General features: G+C 42.7%; 2 protein-coding genes across 13 annotated transcripts in view; one reads left to right on the top strand and one right to left on the bottom strand.

Annotated features, from left to right (window-relative positions):
- The window catches only part of SGK2 (serum/glucocorticoid regulated kinase 2), a 477,666-nt gene that overhangs the window by 206,975 nt on the left and 244,484 nt on the right, over positions 1 to 26,207 (top strand). The window lies entirely within an intron of this gene.
- Positions 1 to 26,207, bottom strand: part of EPB41L1 (erythrocyte membrane protein band 4.1 like 1) — a 169,342-nt gene that overhangs the window by 122,676 nt on the left and 20,459 nt on the right. For all 12 annotated transcript variants that reach the window (XR_014566068.1, XM_083746105.1, XM_083746094.1 and 9 more), the window contains exon 2: positions 22,234 to 22,288. The gene's annotated coding sequence lies outside the window, so the exon portion shown is untranslated. The remainder of the gene's footprint in view (positions 1 to 22,233; positions 22,289 to 26,207) is intronic.

The raw sequence follows: 26,207 nt of genomic DNA, 5'->3' as shown, positions 1-26,207 counted from the left end.
TAATGTTTAGCTGATAAGCTGAAGTGTGGGCTGGAGATCAAGTTAAAAGTTCACCTTTGGCTCTATTTTAAAACCAGTTACAGATTGATACGTTTGTAACACTCTTGGCCCCAGAATGAATTCGAAGAAGACCCGTATTGTCCCTGGGATATGCAGGTTTTTCACAAAGGTGAGCAGGTGATTTGCCTTTCACACAAAGTGAAACAGAAACAGTGCAATATACTGGTGGTTTTGTTCATGCTTGGTGGGGGTTGTTGCTGCTGTTTTTTGTATCTTTATTACATATCTTGTGATGTACAGTATATGGAAACTGTTCAGTTTGGTTACACATGGTTTAATATTTTATTTATTGTTTATTGCTTCTTTTGCTATATTTTAGTTATGTATTCCTTTCATGTTGTAAGCCGCCTTGAGCATAGTTTGAACCATGGAAAGGAAGTAGACAAATAAAATTAATTATGTATGTATGGTCACCAAAGCAACGAGGAAATGCCAGCATCAAATAAATAACCTACCATGTACAGAAGGTAATACTTTAAAAAGCAGAAGACCATGCATTTGTCTGGATTTTATCATTTGTTAAACTCACAAGCTATTCTTGGACATTGCCATTGCTCTAAGCATGAAGAGGCTGTCTCAGAACTGATAGCTCATTTTAGGTTTCCAGAAATGTTTGCACAGTGTTTGGATGATGCTTCAGCTGGATAATAAAGAACAACTCTGTGAGCAAATAGGCAGCAGGTCAGGCCAGTAAGGGCTTGAACCCTTAGCCAGCACCCAACCTGGCTGACCGCTGGGGCCACAGCAGACATTATTATACTGGCAGCTGTATTTTCAATCCCTTTCCTAATGATCCCTAACATGGAATTTGCTTTTTGCTCACCTGCCAGACACTAGGTCAATATTTTTAAGATGTAAGCTCCTTGCCTCAATTCTGCTCACATGCCTAGCCTTTCTCCCGCTGCTACTCCGATCTCTTATCCTGAAGACAAATGAAAATCACATTGGGAAAGGCAGCTAGGGTAGCAACCAGCAGAGGGCCCCAATCGAGACTGCAGGGTCTTGAACATTTTTATTTCCTGCCAGGGAATCATGATTCTGCAACAGGAAAGGGCACTGTGACTCACTTGCCAGCAGATGGGCAACCTACTAGGATTCTCTATCCCTAGGTGATGCTTGAGCATGAAGTTGAACATCTGGAGAGTGAATACACACACACACACCCCTTTCCAAGCATTCACTTTGAACTCTGGAAAGCTACAAATGATTTTGGGGCAAGCCAAAGGCTAGTCACCTGTGTCTACATCAGGCATCCCCAAACTCAGCCCTCCAGATGTTTTGGGACTACAACTCCCATCATCCCTAGCTAACAGGACCAGTGGTCAGGGATGGTGGGAATTGTAGTCTCAAAACATCTAGAGGCCCAAGTTTGGGGACGCCTGGTCTACATGGTACATACAACTTTGAAAAGCAATCTCCACTCATAAGTGGCTAAGGATATCACCAAAGGCCTCAAAAATGCTTTTTGGGTTGCGTATGATAGTCTCACTTTCTAAAATCCCAAATAAAAAGCCAGTGCTGCAGTTTGCTCTCCCGTCAACTGCTTGCCTGTGCAACTTTTGTGACTCCTGGCTGTTGAGCACTGGTGTGAAAGTAATGGAAATATATGCTACGGCTAAACAGGGTGACAAAAGATGCATTAGTCCTCTTTAGAGGTCCATGCTGAAAGATGCTTTGGACGTGCAAGTCATGGACACATCATTACAAAACTCGCATTGTCTGCTGGTGACAATAACTGGGATCATTCCATTACTTAACGCCACATGCTGGCAAAAACAGAACAGAGGGGGGTTAATTCATTTTTAAGAGAGAGAGAGAGAGAGAGAGAGAGAAGGGTGGAGATAAACTGCAAAGCCAGTAGTGATTCCTAATAGACCCAAAGCCTTGGTTACCTTGGCAACTCACACAACGGTCCCTTATTAGCAGCAGCAAAATGATCTTGTGCAGAATAAGCGGCACTGAATCCATAATAGGATTACAGCAGTCCCTTCCTTTCTCTACTCCTTCTTCTCCTTTTCATCCGAATTCCATGATTAATATATAATCCTTTGCAGAGGGGTGGGGCTTTTCCGCATCCCAAATTGAAGGTGGGAGGGAAATTATGTTGGGTTTTCCTGAACTAGTCTTGAAGCTTATTAATGCCATGGTAGTCTTGCCCACATGAGAGCCTGCCAAACAAACAAATTAATAAATTAATATTTTTTAGACCAAGAGATTGTTTGCAAATGAAAGTTCCTGGAGGATCTGATGCAAATCCTTGGCAATTTTAATAGACCACTTGAGTTTTGAGTTGACCCTCTCTATTCACTCCTACTTGTCTGGGAAACCAACAACAACCTGTTTGTGTGAGATCACAGAACCAGTGAGTATGAGCTCAGCTACAAGAACTAACAGGGTTATTTAAACAGCCTTATTTCACTATCTTATTCTAACAGCTCTACACAGGGGTTTTTTCTGGCTAGTGAAGCCACTTCCTCATGATCAAAAAAAGAGAGAGGAAGAGCATTCCTAAAAAAAGAAAAAGGACAAGGGCACAAATCTGCATAAAAATTGCACATTCTAATTGATATGTATCTATGCAAATTTAGCAAGGAGATAGATAATTTCCACAGAAATACATTTCTCCACAGCAGGGAAGGTTGGTCAGGTGACCTACCTGCCTGCTAAGTCAGCTGTTCAGGTGTGAACAGCTGGTGGACAACTTCAAGGCCTCTCCTGCCCTCCATTCTGGTGGTTCTTTATCTTTAAACTGCGCTTGGACCCAACAGCTCTTCAAACAAAGGACTCCTTAATGTAAAGGTAGGGTTGCCATACGTCCATTTCCTGGACATATCTGGAGAAGTACAGTTGTCAGCAGCATCTGGGTGGGAATTGGCCAAATGTCCGGGGAAATCTGTACATATGGCAGCCTACATTGGCAGTGCCAATTTTGCCTTAAAATAGCTCTGACAACCCTTCAAACAGAAGACAGTCCTCTAAAAGAGGGCACATGGCCACTCTATTTCTGGCACAGGTCTCTTAAAAATGCATCAACAAGTAATTATAGTGTGCTTACTGCCATTTCATGCAAACAGCATCTTCAAAAACTGGCACCCCAGACAATCGTGGCTGCTTATGTAACACAACAAAAGGCAATGAAGTCACATTACAAACCCAATTAAACAGCATTTTAACAAGAGGTGAGGAAATACAGAATGCACAAAAGCAACCTGTTGTGTGTGTTGTTGTTGTTGTTTTTTTTAAAAAAAAGTTCTAAGAAGTTTTATAAAGGTATGGGGCGAGCCATTTATGGAAGGGCCTGAACACAAAGGAGGCCCGAATACCCATCAAATTAAGGCAAGATGGTGGGATTCCATAAATACTTTTCTATAGGCTTTGTGCATTCCATAGGCAGCAGTCATGGCTTCCTCCCTCAGTTGTGCTTTTCCAGCTAGTTCCCCATTTCCTGATCTAGTTCTAAATATTCTGAAAGGAAAGAGTAGGGGAATAGAGTAGAAAATCTTGGTTCAGTATTCACATGAACTACCAAAATTCACATGAACTACCAAATTAGCTCTGAGCTGCTTTCCCAGTGGTGGGTAATATTAGTAATCTCTTAAATAACCAAAGTGAACTGGGTGGAAACCATGCAAGAACATCCTCAAGGAAGGTTGGGTACTGTTATGTACTGAGCTGAATCCTAGAACAATAGGATCCAGAATGAAGCAGTCTGATTGGTCCACAGGAGCCACCCAATCCAGCTCCAGGTGGAAGTGAATCAGCAACCTGAATGGCCTACAGGAGCAGCCCGGAATTAGCCAATCACATGGGGCCCATTGTGTAAATAATGTATATTTAGCTAGACATTTTGAGGAAAGATTCATTCATTGCTACTAGGAGCTGAAATATTTTAGGTATGCAGGAGCAACAACTGTTTGGGTGAATTGGTCCTCCAATCTGCAGACCAAAATGCAAACTTGCTGAGGATATTTAAAAAGGATGAGGGGCGTGGCCCCACTGGTTCAGGCTTGAAACATATTCTGCTACAAATTGTTATTTTTCTACAGCTGTGTTCCTTGATTATGAAGCAAAATGGCACTTCCCCTCCTTCACAGGGGTGCAGAGTTCAATTAAAATTCACTGAAGATTGTGAAGTGTGGCAGTTCTTTAACACTGGGACCCGATAACAATGGACAGCCAAACAGTGCTACTTTTACTAATATCTAAATTTCATGTGTCCCTTTCTCTGTATAGAACTTCAGTTTGAGGCACAGCTAACAAAAAGGATGCCACTGCAATGTTTCTCAGTTAATGGGGAAGGATGAGGAGAAATCTCTGCTCTCTGATACACACAATTTCTTTTCTTTTTTTTTTAGTGTTTGTAAAAAAAACTGCTAAAGGTGTGCTAAACAGAGAAGAGGAAAAAGACAAAAAAAAAGAAACAGATTGCATGCACATATTACATTTAAAACACATTCTCTTTCCTAGCCCCTCAGAAAATCCTGGGAACTGTAAGAGCCCTGGTTGCTTCTGACCATAACTCAAGAAATCCATTATGTGTGAAGAGACTTACCAACCCTTATCTCCAACACGTACAACACTGAAAAGAAGCACCAGCGGTTCAGCTGTGGAGAGATAAGGTAGCCTGTCTGTGCACACTCCTTCATGCCATGTGCAGAATTTTGCTTGATGCAAAAATGAAAAAAAAGTCCAACATGCATGCTTTCTACAGCTTTGAGTGATGTGCTTTTCCGATGGTGTATGCATGGTAATGTTGACACTATGTGAAAGTGCACCATAAGACCAGGAAGAAATGGGACTGCAGGCAAGAGTGAGTAACTACTCGTGTATGTTCTGTTTATATCAGCAGTGTAATGGCAGAAGAGTGAGCTCATGCAAAGATTACCCCTTCCCTTCTATGAACAAGAGGAGGGATTTTGAAAAGCCACAACTGCAATTTTGTGCTTTCAACAGTCACACAAGCAGGCCACGTGGGGATCATTACTTGCAGGACTTGGCCAGCTGCAGAAACATCTGCACCTTCTATGAAGTCTGTAGTCATTACGCACAGAGGAAGACAGATAATGAACATCTATAATGCTAAGGAGTTGCATTTTTGCTATTAGCTAAAAAAAAACCCTCAGTGCGCCAGCCTCCATGGGCATCAGGCTGGTATATCTAGAGGGCATGGAAAAGATTAAAGTGCCTCAGGGAGAATGAAATTCAGGTTAGAAGGACAAACATGCAGCCTGTCTCCAGGCAGTCATGTACTCAAATACGGCTGCAATTTATTAGCACCTTATCCTCCTTCATGCTCTTGCATCTCAGACCATCATCACACAGTTTGCTGCTGCTTATTTGAGAGGACAAAAACAGCAGGTTCTATTCTGAGGGAAGCTGGAAGTACATGACCAGAGCAGTAGCCCAAGGCAGAGTAAAAGCAGCAGGAAAGGATAAAAAATGAGGAATGAGATGCATAGACAGAACTGAACGAGGCAGGCATGGGGACACACACATAGCATAAGTCCAAGGTAGTTAGCAGGCAAAAAGAACAGAAGTGTGCCTGCAAAGCTAAAGCCCTGCTCTTCATTTTAGATTCCAATTTCTGCAACATTCCTATTCATTCCCCACTGCTACTGAATGGGTTATTCTCCTCTCTGCACAATCAAATGTACCTGCACTCTCACTTATTTTTCCAATATGAAGGAAGCAGAAGAAACAGCTGCAGTGTTAACTCATGCATCAAAACCAAGGAGGACTCCATTGCTCAAGTGATTGCCTTGGATGTATTCTGGCTCCTTTGATCAATGTGGGCCAGAAGTGTTGATTGGCCACCAGAATTGTTCAGCCAAAAGTGCCAAAAGGACACACAGCCAGAGAAGAGATGTTGTGCAGAAGCAGCTCTAGCGTTCCTATGGAAAGCTCTCTTATCAATATTGAAAATCACACATCTTCCCCTCATTCCTCAAGTCACTCCAGATATTGGTTTAAAAAAAAAGTCACCAAGAGTGAATTTGTATTACCCCCCAGGCATTTGGAGTACACAGATTCTGTGGTTCTATGCAAAGTTCAGCAGAGAAGCACAAGATAAGATAAAGATAGGGTGTGCTCACCATGGCAACACAATTAATTTTGGGTTTGTGTTACATCCCTGCTATTTTTTTAGCCTCAGTTCTTAGGGTATTTTATTGCCTTAAATCCTGGCCAATGAACACATCTGCATTTCTGAGTGAGTGCTGTGGGCACCACACCATTTGGTCACTTCTCTTTCTACTCCCCCAGTTCAACCCACCCTCCAGCACAGAGGAGGAAAGAAAGTGTGTGAACACAAATTTTGGTTTTCTAAGGTACCTGGATAAGTGTTGGATCCAGTAGAATTAATCTGAGTCTAGAAAAGCATATCAAACTAGAAGAGGAAGGGGGAAAGACTATTATTCTTCCAACTCCCTATTCCAGCTCTTTATATTATCCAAGGGAGACAAGGGTAATCACCACCATCCCCTCATAACCAAGGAAGCATTGAGTGACTTTGAAATGTCTTGGGCACCATGAAAACTTCAATGTCATCATTGCACAAACATTGCCTGGACACAGAGTTTTAAAGCCTGGATCTTTGCCTAGAAAAATGCCACAAAAGGCAGCCTGGATAAGCCCAAAGTTGGGATCCTAATAAAAAGAACTACAGAGAAATGTCTTTAGAGACTACCAGCTAGGAACGTCAAGCAGAACAGGGGACCAGATTTTAGCATCCTACAGGCACAAAGCAAGAGCTAAATTCTGAAGAGGGAGCACCAAAAACCATTTAAATATTTAAATACAGTGGTGCCCCGCAAGACGAACGCCTCACAAGACGGAAAACCTGCTAGACGAAAGGGTTTTCCGTTTTGAAGGCGCTTCGCAAAACGAATTTCCCTATGGGGTTGCTTCGCAAGACGAAAAAATCTTGCGAGTCCCCGCGGGATTTTTCCGCTTTTTTCACCCTTTTCCTAAGCCGCTAAGCCACTTAACAGCTGATCGCTAGAAGCCGCTAGACCGCTGTAGCGCTAAGCCGCTAAGCTGTCAATGGGCTTGCTTCGCAAGACGGAAAAAAAAAGACGAAAAAACCGCTAGACGAAGAGAATCGCGGAACGGATTCTTTTCGTCTTGCGAGGCACCACTGTATGATGAACCATATTCATCACTAACATGTCACATAATTGTAAAATAGGTGTGTGTTATGTCCACAAGTGTGTGCTAAACAAAGTAGGGTCTGAAAAGAAATGAATTAAAAGGACTATGGAAACCACTATGCTTTTGTATTTAGTTTAAGTGGTTAGAGTGGCTGCTTGGCTGCTGCTAGCCTTTCACAGTGAAGTCCCTCTGTATTTGAGAATGTCCTTGCATGCCCACAGTCTAAATGAAAAGCAGTATGAAGCGGAACTAAGGAAACTTTTCAGCTGATTAAGACAGTCTTAAATGGAGGGTTAGAGTTTCTCGTAATAATGAGGTTGGTGTCTACCAGCACTTCTGCCTTATCAAGGACCCAGCAAAACAGGAAATTAAGAAGAAAAGAATTACACATTCATGAGGGACAGGGTCATCAGCATGACTGTCTATACTTCTTCTTAAATATAATAAAAATGTAGGAATGTCATCATGCAGCCCCCAGTGGAGGATCTGTAGTGCCACATCAGAATCCTGGATTTGCATGAAGTCAAAGCACAGTCCTCACTGGAGGAATTGCAGTTCCTCATCACAAACCCCTTGTAGTTTGTCAAAAAAAAAAAAAATTTGAAGGTCTTCCACTGACTTCTATGAAATCAAGAAAAGAGGTTGCAAACCATCAAACAATGAAACCAGGGAGAAGGAAGCAATACTTGCCTCACCACCCAGATACTGATGATGGTGAGGGTGTGAGATGTGACACATAGATAGCACTCAAATACAACATTCCCAGAGTGGACATGAAAGGGGAAGTTTGCTCCACCAGTTGGAACATCCTGTTTCCTCCTGAGCTGGGACAAACTTCCTCTACATGTGACTAGAGGTGGGTGTGACCTTACCTGCCCAGGTAACAAAAGGGCGAGACAGGCAGCACAGACACTCGCTTCTCCATCTTGCTTTCGACATGTGAGCAGCAGTGACCGCCAGTCTGCAGTTACTGGGACTAACTCCCTTAGGGGTAGTTCCACATGTATATACTTTGTAACCTAAGACTGTCTTCAGGGATCCATCTATGAACTGGATGTGGGAGTAAACTTCTTTTATACATTTTACACAAGATTGTGTCATGTCTATTCTTTTCAAGGGGGAGATAAGGGGATTACCAGGAATCCTATACTGAGAAGCTTAAAAAAGCTTGCAACAAACTAACCGCTGTGTGTTTAAAAGGGGAATGTACTCTGCTAAGTAAAGGGACTTGCTAACGCAAGTTAGAAAAAACAAAAAAAATCCTTCCAGTAGCACCTTAAAGACCAACTAAGTTAGTTCTTGGTATGAGCTTTCGTGTGCATGCACACTTCTTCAGATAAGACCAACACGGCTACCTATCTGTAACTGCAAGTTAGAAAGGATACTATTAAACAATATATCCTCTCCTGCCTCCCTGAATATTACCACAGAGGGAAGATACACACTGTCTACACTGCAAAGGTTTTGCCATTTGCTCTATATACAGTGGAGGGTTACAAACACCTTGGGTTACAGACTCTGCTAACCCGGAAGGTTAAGAACTTTACCTCAGGATGAGAACAGAAATTGTGTGCCAGCAGCATGGCAGCAGTGGGAGGCCCCAATAGCTAAAGTGGTACCTCAGGTTAAGAACGCTTTCAGGTTAAGAACGGACCTCCGGAACAAATTAAGTTCGTAACCAGAGTACCACTGTAACTCAATGAGGGACCACAGACTTTCCAAGGGAGAAAATAAGTCGTCTGGAATTGAAGACAGGATAGCAGGGAGTTCTAGCTATTGAGCCTAGAGTCTAGGGTAGGTGAAGGATTTTGCCTCCACCTCAATTATTTTCTCATGCGCAGGCAGAGAGTGGTGCTGGTAGTTAACAGGAACTCTCTGCCCTTTCCTACTCCTACATCCAATTTGACAGGATGAGTTGGAGGTCTGTCATCAGAGCACTAATTTATTTTAAAGGTGCTGTGGGGAGAGGGAAGGGAATTGAACTGGGGCCATAGAGGCATGAGTGGGGAAAGTAAAATGTTTTCCCCCTCCATTGCTCTCCTGATCTAGCAGCCCCACCCGCCCACCGCTTTTTGTCCATTTGGAAAACATGCATCTATATTTTTTTCATTGAAGAGGCAGATAGCAGGTGGGAGATTAGATCAGGAAAACAGTTAAATCTGCTTTCCCCACAACACCATGGTTCCAATCCAGTTCACACACTCTCTTCTGAAAGAAATTAAGACAGACAGAATATCTGGTTAAGGCTCTCCAATGTCTCATCTAGTTTGGCTCCGAGAACATGACTTAAAGACACTGACAGTACCCTTTACATAATCAGTGATTTTACACACTTCAGAGGAAAAGGGAAATATAACTCCGAGGAACAGCATATAGCAGTTCTTCATCAATAAAAATATATACGTATCAACTGCAGCTATAAGGGGACTTTTAAAAAACCCCAATTAATTAATACTCGGAATCCATTGGACCAAGAAGTTGAAGCCTTTTCCCAGCACTCAAAAGACAACTTTGTGCTACACCTCCTTTGAAAGAAATATCCTCAAAGTGAGTAACAGAGAAGTTCAGAAATTAATATTTAATATACACATACCTGCCTGACAGGTGTGTATTACTCCTAACCACCAGTTTATCTAATTTTGTCCTGTAGGGAACCACATCATAAGGAGCAGGCTCTCATCAGGAAACCACTGTGGAGAAGACAAACACCACAAAAAGTAGCATCTAGAATGTGCTAGAACTGAAGACTGGCGGGGGACAAGAATCAGCCGTGATGGAGGGATTTCAAGAACTAAGATCGTTCTTCCTTTTTCTAATTAACCGTAACCATGCTTTTCAAGTGAATTTCTCTTGCCTGCCCACTAGCAACAGACAAGTTCACAGTTACATTCCCTTCATAATTCAATATAAAAAATATAGCTTTGTGCCCAAGAAATCAGGATGTTTTACATACAAAAGTTCAGAGTATGCAGCCAGAACTTTCATTATGCTACACCTCTCTACCCTCAAATTATTAAGCAAACCTTTAACTCATTAAACAAGGAACACACTGCCATTCATCTTTCCCTCCAGGCAATAATGCCAACTTCTCAGCAATAATGCCAACTTCTCAGCAACTTCATGCCATCCCAAACCATTAGTATTTTTGACACTGCCCTTCAGCAGCCAGTTCCAGAGAAGTCGGCTCCTTTGTAGAAGCATCTGAGGAATAGATGTGATGCTGGAAGCCTACAAATTCATTTTTTTTTCAAATGCCATGCCAGCAGGCAAAGATTACTTATAGGCATGATGCATTTCCAGTAAGGGCTGCAAGATCTCTTTTTGACTCAGTTGGTTGCATACAGCAATCAATGCAGCAATGATGTGTATTACAAACTTAGTAGGCTTTAAGAAAGTCCACATTTATTTCACTTTTGAAAATCTGAACATTTTCAGAAAAGCTCAAAGTCCCAGGATGCAGACAGTGCATCTATAAATATGAGAATCATATTAAACCAAGCAAAGCATGAAACGGCACCTGAATGCTGTGCAGGTTCTTGTGTCATTTGCCTACACAAACAAAATGGCAGTTGAATCATTATGGGAATGGAGCTGGGAGGAAAACACACCTGCATTTGGGCTCCATTTCCCCCTTTATTTTTTATTGGGCTGTCACCATCTCTGAACCTGACCTACATCTCACGGTTGTTATGAGGATAGTATGGGAGGAAGTCCATGTGCATGGATTCGAGGAAGGGAAGTACGGCATTAATGAAACTAATAAACAAAATATAGTCCCAAGTTTGGGTATCTGGGCAGTTCTACCGAATCATCTGGATTTCTGGGATGAACCAGCTAAGAGTGACAAGTTTGTCTGGCTTAAGAGGGGCAACAGGTGGAATAGGTTCTGTAGAACCTGCAAAGCTTACAAGTTGCTTTGAAAAATACAAAGCACATGTGGCTTTTTAAGAATTTCAGGCCATTCCACTAATTTTTCAAATATAGTGGCACTAGTGACTAAGTCCACCACAGAATGATAAACCCACAAAACTGATTTTACAGTAGAAGAGGCGGAGGATGCGGAAGAACAGGGGGGAAATGGTACAGTTGGAGCTGCCAGGGATGTTAACCCTGCAATCCAAGAATGTAGTCCTGGCATGGAAGAATTAGAAAGAGGAATTTAATTTGTTTGTGGAGATTGAAAAAGCAGATAAAGAGGAAGCAGTGAAAATTAAACTGGAGAAGGATAAGTAGAATATTGTGTACAGACATCCCACACATTCAGTGTAGCCTGACTGTGATAATGGTCTGTTTGACGTTCACTGCAACCCAGAAATAATGGAAGAGAGGCGATAAATACTTTTTCCATCCAAAAATCAAGGAACAGGAGGCAGTATTGATTGAGAACTGCATCAGCTTAAAGACACTATCAATCAGTTGCAATTTTAGAGATATTGAAGATTCACTGATAAGGGACCAGACAGTTTGGGATTCAGGACATATGATGATCTAGAGTGGTTGTGGGGGGATTTATTTGACTTGGCAACATGCAGAACAAATGAAATATCCCAAGACAGTCAAGAAGTCAAACACCGAAAGTGAAGGCAGTGGAATCTCTGCAAACAATTCAAGAAAAGGGAGAGAAAGGAATCAGAAACAAACAACAGAGGACTCCTTAAGGTGATGCAAATATTACTTGGTGAAAATATGAGGAAAACAAAAGAAGAAGTACCAGCTGATTGCAGAGGAGGGAGTACTACTGCAATTCAAACAACATTTAACTATTTTGCATCCACAATGTTTATCAAAAATGAGGAGTGTGGAGAGATGAAGTGAAGACTATGTACACGCTACAGTGGTACCTCGGTTTAAGAACAGTCTGGTTTAAGAACAATTTGGTTTACAAACTCTGCAAAACTGGAAATAGTGTCTTGGTTTGAGAACTTTACCTCGGGGTCTAAGAACAGAATCTGAACAGTGGAAGGGCCTCATTAGGAAAAGCGCGCCTTAGTTTTAAGAACGGTTTTGGTTTAAGAATGGACTTCTGGAACGGATTAAGTTCGTAAACCGAGGTACCACTGTATAAATATTTGGCAGATAAAATGGTAAACACAGTACAGATATTTTTTAAGGTCCAAAACCAAATTTAGCCATGCTGTTGTGGGTCAAAAACCATGTCATTTCAATCTGACTGTGCTGACATTAGCAACATCTTCCCCGAATGCCTTGTGAACCTGGAACATTCCATTGGAAGAAACTAACCAGCTATTAGCCATGTTAAAGCCAGTGGCAAAATACAAACGCAAAACACATAGGCATTGTGACCCCAGAATCATACTCCGTGGATATAGCCATGGACTCAAGAGGTGGTGGTGTTGAAGTGGAAAGGGCGTTGCACTCAACTCTGACCCAAAAATGATCCCAGTTCCCTAGATACAACATATCAGGAGCCCATTTTGCCACCACCTCTGCAGCCTGAGGTTACATAATGCCACCCAAGTTTGAGAACTCCATCACAGGAGCCACCGTCTCCTCTGCACCTTTTGGAGTCAGAGTCCCTTTAAAAAGACAAGGCTCCTTTATTTTAACCAGAAGAGGCTTGTAACAGTAGTTAACCAACCACTGAGCTGAAATCCTATTTAGGTCTAAGTTTGGGGTTGTTGGTTGCTGAGGCAACATTTTAACCTGCTTGGGCGAGTCTCCAGCCAAAGTCCATGTGGAACTATCCAAGGTACTAACTGAAACAAACTTTCCTTTGCCTTCCTAAAACCTTTATGTTGCCCTACCAGAACCAGAAGTTCACCCTGCTTTGGGTCTACCATGACAGAACCTGAATTCCATGGCTTCATAAACCATATGACTTCATAAACCATTTGTTTAGCAGGGCAGACAAAGCAGTTGGTCACATTTATTAGCCCAAAGCAAAGGTATAGATTAAAATGCCATGTGCAGAAATACAGATAATAGCTCCTCAACAATCTGAGATGTTGGCTTCTTATTCAATGCTTTTTGGGGGGGGGGGGAGGCATATGGTCTTGTGGCTGACCTGAACCAGTGCTTGGTACAGTAACACAGTGTTTCCCAACCTTTTTTCCCCCGTCCTCGTTTCCTTCCTGTGCCCTGCCCCCTGGTGGAAAAAGATATTGTCATCTGGAGGAGCCCTGGCTGTCTAGATAAATAATAATAATAATAATTTATTTATACCCTGCCCATCTGGCTAAGTTTCCCCAGCCACTCTGGGTGGCTCCCAATCAAGTGTTAAAAACAATACAGTATTAAATATTAAAAACTTTCCTAAACAGGGCTGCCTTCAGATGTCTTTTAAAAATAAGATAGCTGCTTATTTCCTTGACCACACCCTTATCTGGGAGTAAGACCCACTGAACTCAGTAAGACTTTCTACTGAGTAGACACTGGTGGCAGCAACAAGCAGCTCCAGCTCATCCAGCCCTACCCATTGTCACCCAAACACCACATTTACTTAACCTGGGGGTTCTGGATTGCTGGCTCTACTGGTCAAAATGGGAGCCTCAGAAATCACCCTCTCCTACTGGAAACAAAACAAGACTGCTCCAAGAAAACACACATGGCAAAAAGGAGCACTAGGCCCTTGCCCCCTTGTGATTGGCCAAGCGGATAGCCAATCAGGCATTTTTTAAAGAAAACAACTTTTTTCTCACTTCCCTCAGTGCCCCCCGAGCCTTATCCTGTGGCCCCTTAGAATATCTTGGGGGCCCACAAGGGGCCATATGGCCCCTGGTTGGGAAACATTGCAGTAATAGACTGGAGGAAAGTGCTGGGGGAAATGCTAATGGCTCCTGCAAATGGAGCCCAGGAAACAGGGCCTATATAAGATGTGTTTAGTGCCAGTTTGTATATATTTAAGTTTGTCTATCAGTTGGGGAGAAAGAGAATGGGAGTTCCAAGAAACATGGAACATTTTTTAATACAAGCCATTGGTTGTGTCTTGGAAGTTTAATAGGTCAGGCTATGCACTGGGCATCTTAAAGTCACATGGGAATTCCATCTGGCCAAATCAAAATCATATCCAAATAGGGTTTTCCAATCTCACTCTGGTATTTAAGGTTAGAGGCCACAGACCAAGGAAGCTCTGTTGAATCTGTACTTAAATGTAAAGCGGCTTGAAAAGTAGAGTCCCTTTAAGACTTTTTTTATAGGGAGACTTCTTAACCAACCCAACAAACTTGACACACCACCAACTTCAGACTTGCAACTGTTGTGTGTCAAACCATCTTACCAACTATCTTGTTGGGAAATTCAACGGCCTGCAGACAGGCCAGAGCTATCGTTTCTCTGCAAGATTAAAAATGCATAATCTGTATGTGTACTAGCAACAGCTTGCATGAAAAAGACACAATCGTAGGGAAAAGTACACCAAAGAGACCAGGCCTTTTCTTTATCTCTTTCCTGTTTGATATACAGACACAGTCACAAGCTCTACATGATAGCCATAAGACAGATTAATATACTAGCAGTCCTTGAGCTGTAGAATGAAGCCTGAGAGAGATAACGGATTCATATGCACAATGATAAGCGTATCACCCCACTCCTTGCACAGATCTTCAAATGCTTTCTTAGAATAATCATCAACCAGGTAGTACCTTAGATCAGGGAGCTGCAACAAAATCAAGACTGAAAACATGCAGTCATATACACAGCAGAGATTTTTCACCCTATATTCTCACACCGAAGTTAAGGCTGGTTTAGATTCAAGCAATTATGTACATTTGTTGCAACTAATAGCTCAGTGAACATGTAATAATTTTTTGGCATTAAAGGATCTCTATTTTTTTTATAACTGCACATGTTTAAGAGCGGTGTAGAAATAATACAGTACGAAGACAGTGCAAATTTTATCTCTTGCATGTTCTCTTGCTTGAGAATTCCCAGTTCCATGTGTTCCTGAGACTTACCAAGGAAGCAGGCAGTGTCCTGGAAGTCAGCAGGTGAAAGACTGGCCGGAATAGGGGGCAGACAAGAACAGGACCTTGGATAGCTCCAAGGGGGCCCAGCTAGCTGAAGCTCTCTCCTCATAAGGCAGCTATGGGAGCATGTTGTCTCAGCAGGAACTGAACCTCTATGAAGGAACTGGCTGGTTTTAAAGTCCTCACCTCACTTTGTAGTCCTTGACTTCTGCAAGGCTGAGAAGATGGAGCATAAGATTCTTGCAGTACCTCTAAGTCAGATGATGGTGGCAGGACTGTACTCTGACTGAGAGGGCACCAAATGAGCAACTAATGGGTTGCTATCCAAGGAAGCCATCTGAACCTCATACTTAGAGTCCTCCACTATGTAGTGGGCCATGGGATCACGGCAAAGGAAATACATGTTCAGAAACATGCACTAAAATCTTTCTTGGGCTGTATATCATTTTGGAGTGCAGGTGGGGGGGGAGACATGTAGAAACCTACCATAGCAGAGAAAACTAAGCCAGAACCTTTCTACCTGGCAGATCCATTTTCCACTAAGAGGGAGTTTTGATGTAAGGGATTGTGGGTTTGGGTTTTTTTTTTTTTAATGCTATTACTCCCAGCAGCCTGAAGGGGTGCAAAGCAATATCAGTTCAACTGTCCAGCAATATTTCTGAGTATGTCATACTGGCTGCAAACCTCCAGTATGCGGTACCTATTTCAGTTTGTGTGCAAATGAAGGACAAAAATAAGCAACAAAAGACTTTGATATGAGATCCTGGGGGGGGGGGTGGAACTATGGTATTGCATCAGGAAAGGAGGTTACTGGGGTTCTACAAGAAAACGGAGCTCAACCATAGAGTTTCTGTTACTGGCTATAGTGAGCTAATACCGTTACACTCCTGACTACTACTGTATTGATGGTCCTCCCAACCCTGCTCCCTAAATAGAATCTGAGCAAGGTACTTAAATGAATAACACACCCTTTGTTGTCAGCATAGCAGTTCCACAGCAGCTATAAGAATGTGTTGTCCATCTCTTCTTAAGATAGTGGAACGGAATGTTCAATTCACACTCTTTGTCCCCGTTAGCAGCCTCACATGTCCCCATCACCGCACTCCACCAGCATCCATGCATCTGCAGTAGGGAACTTGCTGTACCCATGGAAGTTCCCCAGGCAATTCAAATCCCCAATCATGCAGGGTTCTAAGTCACATGGGGAGCCTCCACAAGTACATCAGGTTCCCTGTTACAGGCGCTTGCCCTCCAACAAGTGGAAGATCGCTGGCACTGAGGAACAGGGATGTGATGCTACTGTATTCTCTCTCTCTCCCTTGTTGCAAGATAAAAATGCCTCAACAGGGGTATTGCTCCCAAGTAATCCATTGGCTAGGTGAAAAAAATAGAAAAGAAAAAGAAACGAGCATGAGGGGGCATGGCATCATACTACACAATGGCAGGATGTACCAAAGCAAAACGCCTGCTTGAGCATGCACACATCTCACCACAGCAAAGGTACCCCAATGGAAATCAAGCACACAAGTAAATCTGTCTTCTCAGATCAGAGTTCAGGCTCCTTGGGTTTCTTCATCTCTCCTGCAACAGCTGTACATTCGGCGCAGACTTCCTGGGAGTTCCCCCAGGCTGACAGGGTGACTGTCAAATTAGTTCCTTTGTAGCTGCACTTTTTCTTTTCCTTGCTGACACGCTAACACCTTGGAGGTGAAACTAAGTGTACTGTACAAATTGGGAAACCTAAAAAACAACAAAGGACTTCAATCATAGGACTTGTAGTCAGGCTCAAATTATAGGAGATCTGACAGGCTCGGTTTCTATTCTTCAGGCTTGCTGCACTGTTGGTTTATTCAAAGATCCTGAAGACAGAGGCGGCCTTCTCCCTCCCTTCTCTTCCACCAACTTCACATGGTCTGCTAATAAATTGCTACCCTCTGCCGTACCAAGAAGAAAAGATGCTGGAATCCAGGAAACAGAGAAATGCTGAACCTTAAAGCCAGACTCGAAGGGGCATTAGTTAATGCAGAATCATACTCCGAACAAAAGAGGAGCTTTATCTAAATAAGCACATTGTAACTGAAATACCTTTATCACTAGGATGACTGAACTTGCAAACAAGCCAATACTATAGGCATGTATAGGACCAGCAGAGCTTGAATCCTGGGAAGACAAAGGCCTTATGGGTGGTTGGTCCCAAAGTCTCAGCCATGGATCAGTCATCTGTTCTGGATGGGGTTGCACTCCCTTTGAAGGAGCAGGTCTAGGATTGATCATTAATCTATCTCTAGAGGACCAAGCAACCACTGTAGCTAGGAGTGGGTTCCACCAGCTCTGGCTGGTACACCAGCAACAACCATTCCCGAACCATCATGGACAGAATATAATGGTCTACACCATTTGCTACTGGGCAAGGTTCAAGGTTCATGTGTTCATTCACAAAGCCCTAAACAACATGGACTTTAAAGCGCCCTAAGGACCACCTGAATCCTAATATTCCACCAGGATCACTGAGATCCTGTGATGGGGCAGCAAGCATCAGTGCCTTTTTTTAGACGTCACTTAGAAACGTCGCTTATTTAGAGGTGCTTTGAAATGTGCATTTTCTTTTACCCAACTAGTGTTTGTGGAGGTTTTTTTTTAAATTGATGTTTTTATTGTTGCAATTTCTGTTTGTGCACACCACCTTGTACTTTTACAAAAGGGTAGATTATAAGCAAACAAACAAACAGAAATTCTATGAGGACAGAATGATAGCACAGATAAAGAAGCTATGTGGGTCTAGTTTTATGAGGAACAGAGGGCATGCGGGCGAGGATAGCAGAACTCTCCTCCACCTGTGGTTTACCTTCCTGAAACCTGCTCCCCAAGGTGATTTTTCTCTGATATCAGAACTGTGCCTGGCTAGTTTGAAATCACCACTGTGGCTAGAAAATAACTGCTCCTGTTAAGAGTCAGTGGATCAAGTCCCCATGAGAATTTCTTAGGCTTTTTTGGCCAAGTCAGACCCACCTGTCCTCAACTTGACATTATATTTAATGTCAGGTGTGGGGAAAATTAAGGCAGGGCTTGGAGAAAAGGAGATTTTCACAGCACAATCCTCGGATTGCCAATGCTTTGTGTACTGTTTTGCCTACTGGGCTATAGTAGATTTCAAACTATACAGGCATTTTGACCTTCACCTTTTCCAGAAATGTTGCAAACAGATGTTCAGCAGGAAAATAAGGTTCAGGGCACTAGAAGGAATGCTGAACTACCCAAGAGGTGAAGGTGAAATATGAAGTATGAATTAAAATGGGCTTCCACTACAATAGTTCGGTATTTATCATTGTCTCAGTAGGATCACTGATGCACAGAATGCTGCATCTCCCTCTTAACCTTTGGTAGAACAGGTCTGACAACAGTTCAGAAACAAAACAAAATGCAGTTATTGGGTTTTAAAGATGTGAGATTGACTGTGAGCTATGAAGCACACAAGGCACTGAGATGGGTGTCTAAGACCTGGTCTGTCTGTCTCTCTTCCCTTGTTTGTTTTCCGTGTGTGTGTGTGTGTGTGTGTGTGTGTGTTGTAAGACATTGCTAAGTGTCAAATGCTTAAAAAACAAAACAGAACAGGTAAAAAATTAGAGTGGGCTAGCATAGATTGGAAAGAGGTAATAAAAGAGAGGGGGGAAAGAATTTGTGGCCCGTCTCTAGTGAGATAAAGTCTCTCCCTTTGCAAAGGAAGGCTTCTGTTTGAAGCAATACAGAGCAGAGAATAGGGGTGGCCAACCCCTAGGCTCAGGGGTCAGATAATGCCCCCCCCACGCTAATTTAAATTCCACTCAAAACCCCTTTTGACAGTGGTACAATAAAAGGTGAAGTGGGCAGCAGCACTGGGTTCAGCAGAGATATTTAAACCTCTCCATCAACCCAGCACCCTGATAGGGATGCAAATCATCCTCTCCCCTTAGATAAAATAATAATAATATTAATAAGCCACCAATGATGTAGAAGATATTAAGAAAGAGTACCTATTCTTTTCTTTCTTTCTCTCTCTCTTTAATGAAGGGAAGGGAATAATCTCGGGGTTTACCTTTCATCTTTCTTGTTCTTGCTCAGTTGGAAGTATATCCTGTTCCAAGTGCATTTAGAGCTAAATATCCATAACCAAATATCTGAATACATAATCCCAAGAAAAGGTTTGATTGGGAATTGTAGTGATCATGTTCCAACCCAGAGAGACAGGTTTGGTAAAAAGGAGGAAGATTACAGTATTGTCTTAGTTATGTGTTCCTTTCCCCCCAGGAAAAAAATGATCACAATCATTATCCATAACAGGGAGCTGGGGGTGGGCGGAGGGAAAGATGTGAACTAAGGCATGCCCCTGACCCAACTCTTGCAATAATAAAATGTAAGGCACTTGGCATTACAGAGTAGAAATTGCCCATAAAAATTTACAAGCCACACACTCGAGAGAGAAAAATCTATCGCCCCTGAGGCATGTGCATGCATTTTATCTTCATCCATGCCACTGACCCATTTACAGCTCTCCTCAAAGACATGGATTTCCCTTATGCTACTAGTGTGATATTTATTTTCCCTGACAAGACTACAGTTACTGCTACACAGAGAGAGAGATAGAGAGAAAGAGAGTAGGAACCTGCCTCCTGCTCTGGATAGATGCACGAACCCCATTCCCAGATCAAATTTCATCTGAGCTGCATCTGAGCTGCAACAGCATCTTCAGACGAGCATTCCCAACACAGGATCAAAGTGTCAGAACCGAGGCAGATCTGACAAGGATCTTCAGATCACTTTAAAAATGGAAAGTGCCCATGTTTAAGGACTATCCTCTAGTTTACCCACAGAGAAAAAGTTGTACCAATAAGAGGCTCCATACTTTACACAGTCCTTGTGTTCTATGCAACATGCTCATCAAGCAGGTGGATATGTGCATTTATTTTTACTTTGTTATTTTTTTAAATAATTGTATACTGCCCTTCATTTGAAGATCACAGGGTGGTTCACAACATAAAAATACAAAATGAGAACCCAAAATACATAATAAAAACAAAAACAAACCAATAAAAAACCAACCCACAAACACATTTGTTTTCCTTGTTTTCCTTTTAATTTTGTTTTTAAGTTGTAATCATTCAACTTGTTTTTATTATTGCTTGTAAGCCGCTCTGAGCCCGGCCTTGGCTGGGGAGGGCGGGGTATAAATAAACATTTTATTATTATTATTATTATTATTATTATTATTATTATTTAAAAGGGCACAGAATGTTAATCAGTCAAAAGCCCGGTTATAGAGAAATGTTTTTGCCTGGCACTTAAAGATATGTAATGAAGGTGCCAGATGAACCTCGGTAGGGAGAACACCCTACAAACAGGGAGCTAATAATAATAATAATAATAATAATAATAATAATAATAATAATAATAATAATAATAATTTATTATTTATACCCCGCCCATCTGGCTAGGCTTCCCCAGCCACTCTGGGCGACTTCCCAAAAAATATTAAAATACTGTAATACATCAAACATCAAAAGCTTCCCTAAACAGGGCTGCCCTGCAGGCTACCGCAGAAAAGGTCCGTTCTTGTGCTGCCACCCTCCAGACTGCTCATGGGGGAGGCACACAAAGAAGGGCTTTAGATTATGACTGCAGGTTCTGGGTCAGTTCATAAAGGGAGTGTTGGTTATTGAAGTATTGTGGTCCTCAGCCATTTAAGGCTTTATAGGTCAAAACCAGCGCTTTAAATTGGGCCTAGAAACTAATTGGCAGCCAGGGCAGTCAAGTCAGGGTCAGTGTAATATGCTCAAACTATTTTGCCCTGGTGAGCATCCTGGCTACCGAATTCTGCTCCAGCAACTCTATGTTTAACGTATTGCGGTAATCTAACCCCCGTCATTCATACACATTAGTCACAGAACACACTAGCATGATTCCACACATTATAAAGCTATTTGCCGTGTGTAAGCAAGTGTTATTATGGTGTCAAATTATTTACAGTAAACATAAAAAGCATGGAAAACTCTTCAAAGCACCAGTGGCTGGAAATGTGTGCTGGTAAGGGGTGAGAAATAATTTCTTCAACTAGTTTATCTTGGAAATGCTTTCTGTGCACATCTGTCCAAGTGCAAGAACTTGTACATGTCTGTTTGCTTGATTGTTATCACCTCAAAACGTCATTCCTAATTATTACAATATATCCTGATCTACCTTCACTCTATTCTGTATGCGTCAAAAAATTGTTTACTACAATCAATTGTAGAAAACAGCTCCAGCAGCTACTAATATGGAAGACCACTATGATGTGTCATCAACAGACATGCACTACTGTGGCAGAAAGGTAAAAAGACCTCTGGATGGTTAAGTCCAGTCAAAGGCGACTATGGGGTTGCGGCGCTCATCTCGCTTTCAGGCCAAGGGAGCTGGCATTTGTCCACAGACAGTTTTCCAGATCATGTGGCCAGCATGACTAAACCGCTACTGGCACATAGAGGACCGCAACGAGTGCCAGAGCACATGGAAACGCCATTTACCTTCCCGCAGCAGCGGTACCTATTTATCTACTTGCACTGGTTGCTTTCGAACTGCTAGGGTGGCCAGAGCTGGGAGAGAGCAACAGAGCTCACTCCGTCGCAGGGATTTGAACTGCCGACCTTCCAATCATCAAGCCCAAGAGGCTCAGTGGTTTAGACCATAGGGCCACCCATGTCCCTACAGTTTGAAAGTATGTCAGTGCAAGTACCGGTAAATAGGTACCACTGTGATCCACCCTGGTTGCATTTGGCCTCTTCCCACATGTATCTCTTAACTTATCTAAGATGCCAAACTGCAAGCAACTCAGTTTGGAGATCCAGTAGAGCTTGAAGCTGCTCGCAGGTGAGCCAACCAGGGTAGATTATTTGTGGTTTTTGAAAGCAAACACCTTTTAAGCACTAGCGGAGGAGGCAACAAGTAAACTACAAGATGGTACTTTGAAAAGAGTATTTGAAAAAAACGGTAGAAAGACCACAGTCACTTTTTTTTATTGGCAATATTCCATTTAAAGAAGCAAAAGTGAAGGGTTTGATGAAAGACAATTAAATGGTTATAGAAAACTCACCCAGTCTCCAGCTGCTGTTGGACTATTTTATCTCCGTTCAAGCACTGTTCAGACACTAGAAGGAGAAAAATGAGAGTGAGAAATGGGAGGAGAAAATGTAATGCTGCCTTTGCAAAGAACAGAATTGTGTCTCCTGCAAAAGTTGTCACTGTTAATATGCCTCTCATTTCTTCATAAGATCTGGGATTGCCTCTGTTATCTGAACATTGCAAAGCAGTGATGGGAAACCTCTGGTCTGTGGGCTTAATTAGCCCCTCTAGGTTTCTCTCCATTTGGCCCATGAGGTCATTTTGGCCAAGTCACACCTGACATCATATACGATGTCAGGTGTGCAACAAGTGAAAGAGGTTTCTGGCCAGGTGGAAAAGGTTTTCGGGCTAATCAGAAACCCCTGCAAAGCCTGCATAAAACCCAGGCCTTGCATATAGCTGTGTGTGGCACTTTGAAGCCCCAACCTTTCAGGCTTCCAAATGCTCTAGGAAAGCACTATCGTCAGGACTTCAGAGCAACAAGCAGGACTCTGTGCAAACAATGACCATCAGCTGATGGTCAGGGTTTGCATGGAGCCAAGTGCAGCCTTTGAAGCAGGTCATCTGACATCATTGTGGCATCAGGTGATTGACAGGAAGGCAGCCTCACTCACGTGATGGGGAAGACAAGGATCTGGTCCAATGGCCAGAGCCAGTTCCCTACCCCTGCTGCAAACTGTAAGCAACTCCATGCAATATGTGGCAATTATGTATTTACCATAGAGACCCCTGAATTTCTGGTAGTAAATCTGAAGAGTCTGAATAATAAATTTATCAAACATCCAGGTACATACATTGGAAAGCCATGAGCCAATCTCATCTCCCAAGCACATAATTACTTAAGGAATGACACCTGTCATTCACCCTTCAGACATTTGTTACATGAAACCCTGATGAAACCAGTATACCCACAATAATGCTATAACTATGTCCTGAACAATTGTGTATTTACTACAACCAAGCAAATTCCCTTGTGGGGTATAAATATGCATGTTTTCACTGACAAAAATGAATGAAACAACAACATTTTCTTCAGTCAGCGAACCGCTGTGCATTCAAACTTATTTATGAAAGTAATACAAGTATGTATTTACTAGATCCAATCTTGAGGAAACAATCCACTGCTCAGGAAATGAAATGGATACTTTTTCTGGCCTGCACAAGGAATTATTAAACACATTCTAATTTTAGAGCCATCTGTTCTGTGTGCCATTATCTTCTCATTATATACATTAACTTCACCACTGCTGCTCCAGCAGAGACACCAAAGTTCTGGAAGGCAACATTTGGCCTGCGGAGTTCATTACAGACCCAGATGTGAAAGCCACAAAGGTTTGGTCTTGGACCTTGAAGGATAGCTTAGAAGTCAACCCTTCCGTCTGCAGCCTGCGTAAGTTTAACAACAACTTGATTGAAACAATGTAAATAGCATCCTACAATGGCCTGCTTCTCACATTAGTGAGCTTCTTGCAGAAGGAAAGAAGAGCATTTGAACAAGAGCATGGAAGAAAAACTGCCCCCTTTAGCCAGGCTGCACATCTTCATTCTGTCTGTGAAAAGACTCGATGGTACATACAGCTCTAAAAGAGCCACTGTTCTAAGCCTGCAACTTACATGGGGGGTTACATTCCAGGGACTGGCAATATCATGTCTAGTCAAAACACATCAGGTGCAATGGCGGGTGGGATTGCCAAAGCCTTTTTTTCCTGAACACCTGCTCCCTTTTTAATTTTGTCAAGTGCATCAAGCTGAATGCACCCTAGTTAAATGTGCACAAATTGTGGCTTACTGTTTTTACAAACAACCAGGGCAGTGTAGATTTTCCACCAAGAAGTCTTTAGCCTTAAAGGTTAAATTGATATGACCTCATGGATATAATGCTTTGTTAAAGGAGAAAAGCTTGCTTTCATCTTTTCATCCTCCCCAAGTGCAACCATGACCTGTACACCTTTCTCTGCATATTTCCTGCATATCTCCTCCCATTCACAGGGAATCATTTAATCAGTGCAAATTCATGCAAAGCTAGTAAGAACCCTATTTGGGTCAAAAGAGTGTATTTTTGTTCTAGCTGTGGAATCCAAGGCTATTTAAGCTGAGCTCTGGATTTCTGTGGCCCACCCAAATGAGGGAGAGGTTTTGGATCAACCCAACCCAAACCAAGAGGAACAATTATTAATTGATTGATTAGATTAGTCTTCATTTGCCACACCAACTCAAAGTGACATACAATGCTTTAAACAAGCTTACATTAAAATCAGCATTAAAAAAATCTAAAAGGCAATTCTATTTTAAAATGAACAGCATACATTAAAACATCCCACTCATGCAAAAAGGCTATAGATATTCAAAAGTCAAAGGCCTGATAAAAAAAGGAATGAGGGAACCACCACAGGAAATGCCTGTTCTTGTGTTCCCATCCACCAGATCCCGCTTGGAGGGAGGCCTCAGATTACCATCACAAAATTCTGAGTCAGTTCATTTAGGGAGAGGAAGTCTTTGGGGTATTGGTGTCCTGAGTCACATAGAAGAGAAGAAGAGGAGTCTGGATTTGATATCCCGCTTTATCACTACCCTAAGGAGTCTCAAAGCGGCTAACATTCTCCTTTCCCTTCCTCCCCCACAACAAACACTCTGTGAGGAGAGTGAGGCTGAGAGACTTCAGAGAAGTGTGACTAGCCCAAGGTCACCCAGCAGCTGCATGTGGAGGAGCGGGGAAGCGAACCAAGACTACAGTGGTACCTCTGGTTGCAGACGGGATCCATTCCGGAGGCCCATTCGCAACATGAAAAGAGTGCAACCCGCAGTGGTGCGTCTGTGCACATGCGGGTTGCGATTCGCCACTTCTGCGCATGCGCGTGACATCATTTTGAGGCGAAACCCAGAAGTAACCCTTTCCGGTACATCTGGGTCGCCGCGGGACGTAACCTGAAAGAACGTAACATGAAGCGGATGTAACATGAGGTATGACTGTACCGTTCTTAACCACTACACCACACTGGCTCAATACCAGACTGTGAATTGGGTCTGTAACCAAATTGGTACCAGGTGCAGTTGGGCTGCGCCGCATATAATGCATTGAAGTAAGCTAGTCTAGAGGTTACCAAAGCGTAAACAAAAGAGGTTAGGCTACCCCTCTCTAGTGGCTGGGCCACTAACCCAAGTTGATGGAAGCCTCTCTGTGCCACTGAGGTTCCAGAAATACCCCAAGCTATGTACTTGCTCCTTCAGAGGGAGTGTAACCTCAGGCTACTGCTTCCAAAATGCCACACAAGACAGAACTGCAGTTCTTTGGGTGGCATCTTCTCTGTCAGGGGTGACTAACCACTTTCAGCCTGAGGGCTGTATTCACTCTTGGCCGACACTCCTGTGGGCACATGCCGGCAGTGGGTGTGGCCACCCCTCGCTCTACTACACTGCACAGTCACCCAGCCTTCCTCCCCCCTCAGCTGATCCAGGTTGAGAATGGTAGCTATCATTCCCTCTTCACTCATCAAATGATCAAGCTCATGACCAGGGTGGGGGCAATTTGCATCCCTGTCAGGGAACTGGGCAGGGCAGACGTTCTTACTCCTCTCCAACTACTGCAGTGATATGTTTGCTGCTGCCAAAGTCAGTGTATATTTGGAAGACCATAAACATTTGCTTGGGGGCTGGATGAGGTCCCCTATCTGAGGTTAGCTATGAATCAAGAATTCTGTTGCAGGAGCTGTACCAGTATACTGTATCTGCACCTATTTTATAAACCGTACACGCCTGCAGGAGAATAAATACATACCTAACCTTATTATCTGCTGGCTACTACACAATACCTTATTAGCACGATATTTATTTCAAGTGGCTACATCTTTCCAGTCAATTAGAGACACTTTTGAATTACAAAAGGCAGTGTAGTGTAGTCTGAGCCCTAAACAAGTCAAAATCCTGCACTACAGTAACACAAAAATC

This window comes from Podarcis gaigeae (assembly GCF_964106915.1).
Source record: "Podarcis gaigeae genome assembly, chromosome: 6".
NCBI classification, from domain to species: Eukaryota; Metazoa; Chordata; class Lepidosauria; order Squamata; family Lacertidae; genus Podarcis; species Podarcis gaigeae.
This window is presented reverse-complemented; position numbering and strand designations above follow the sequence as displayed.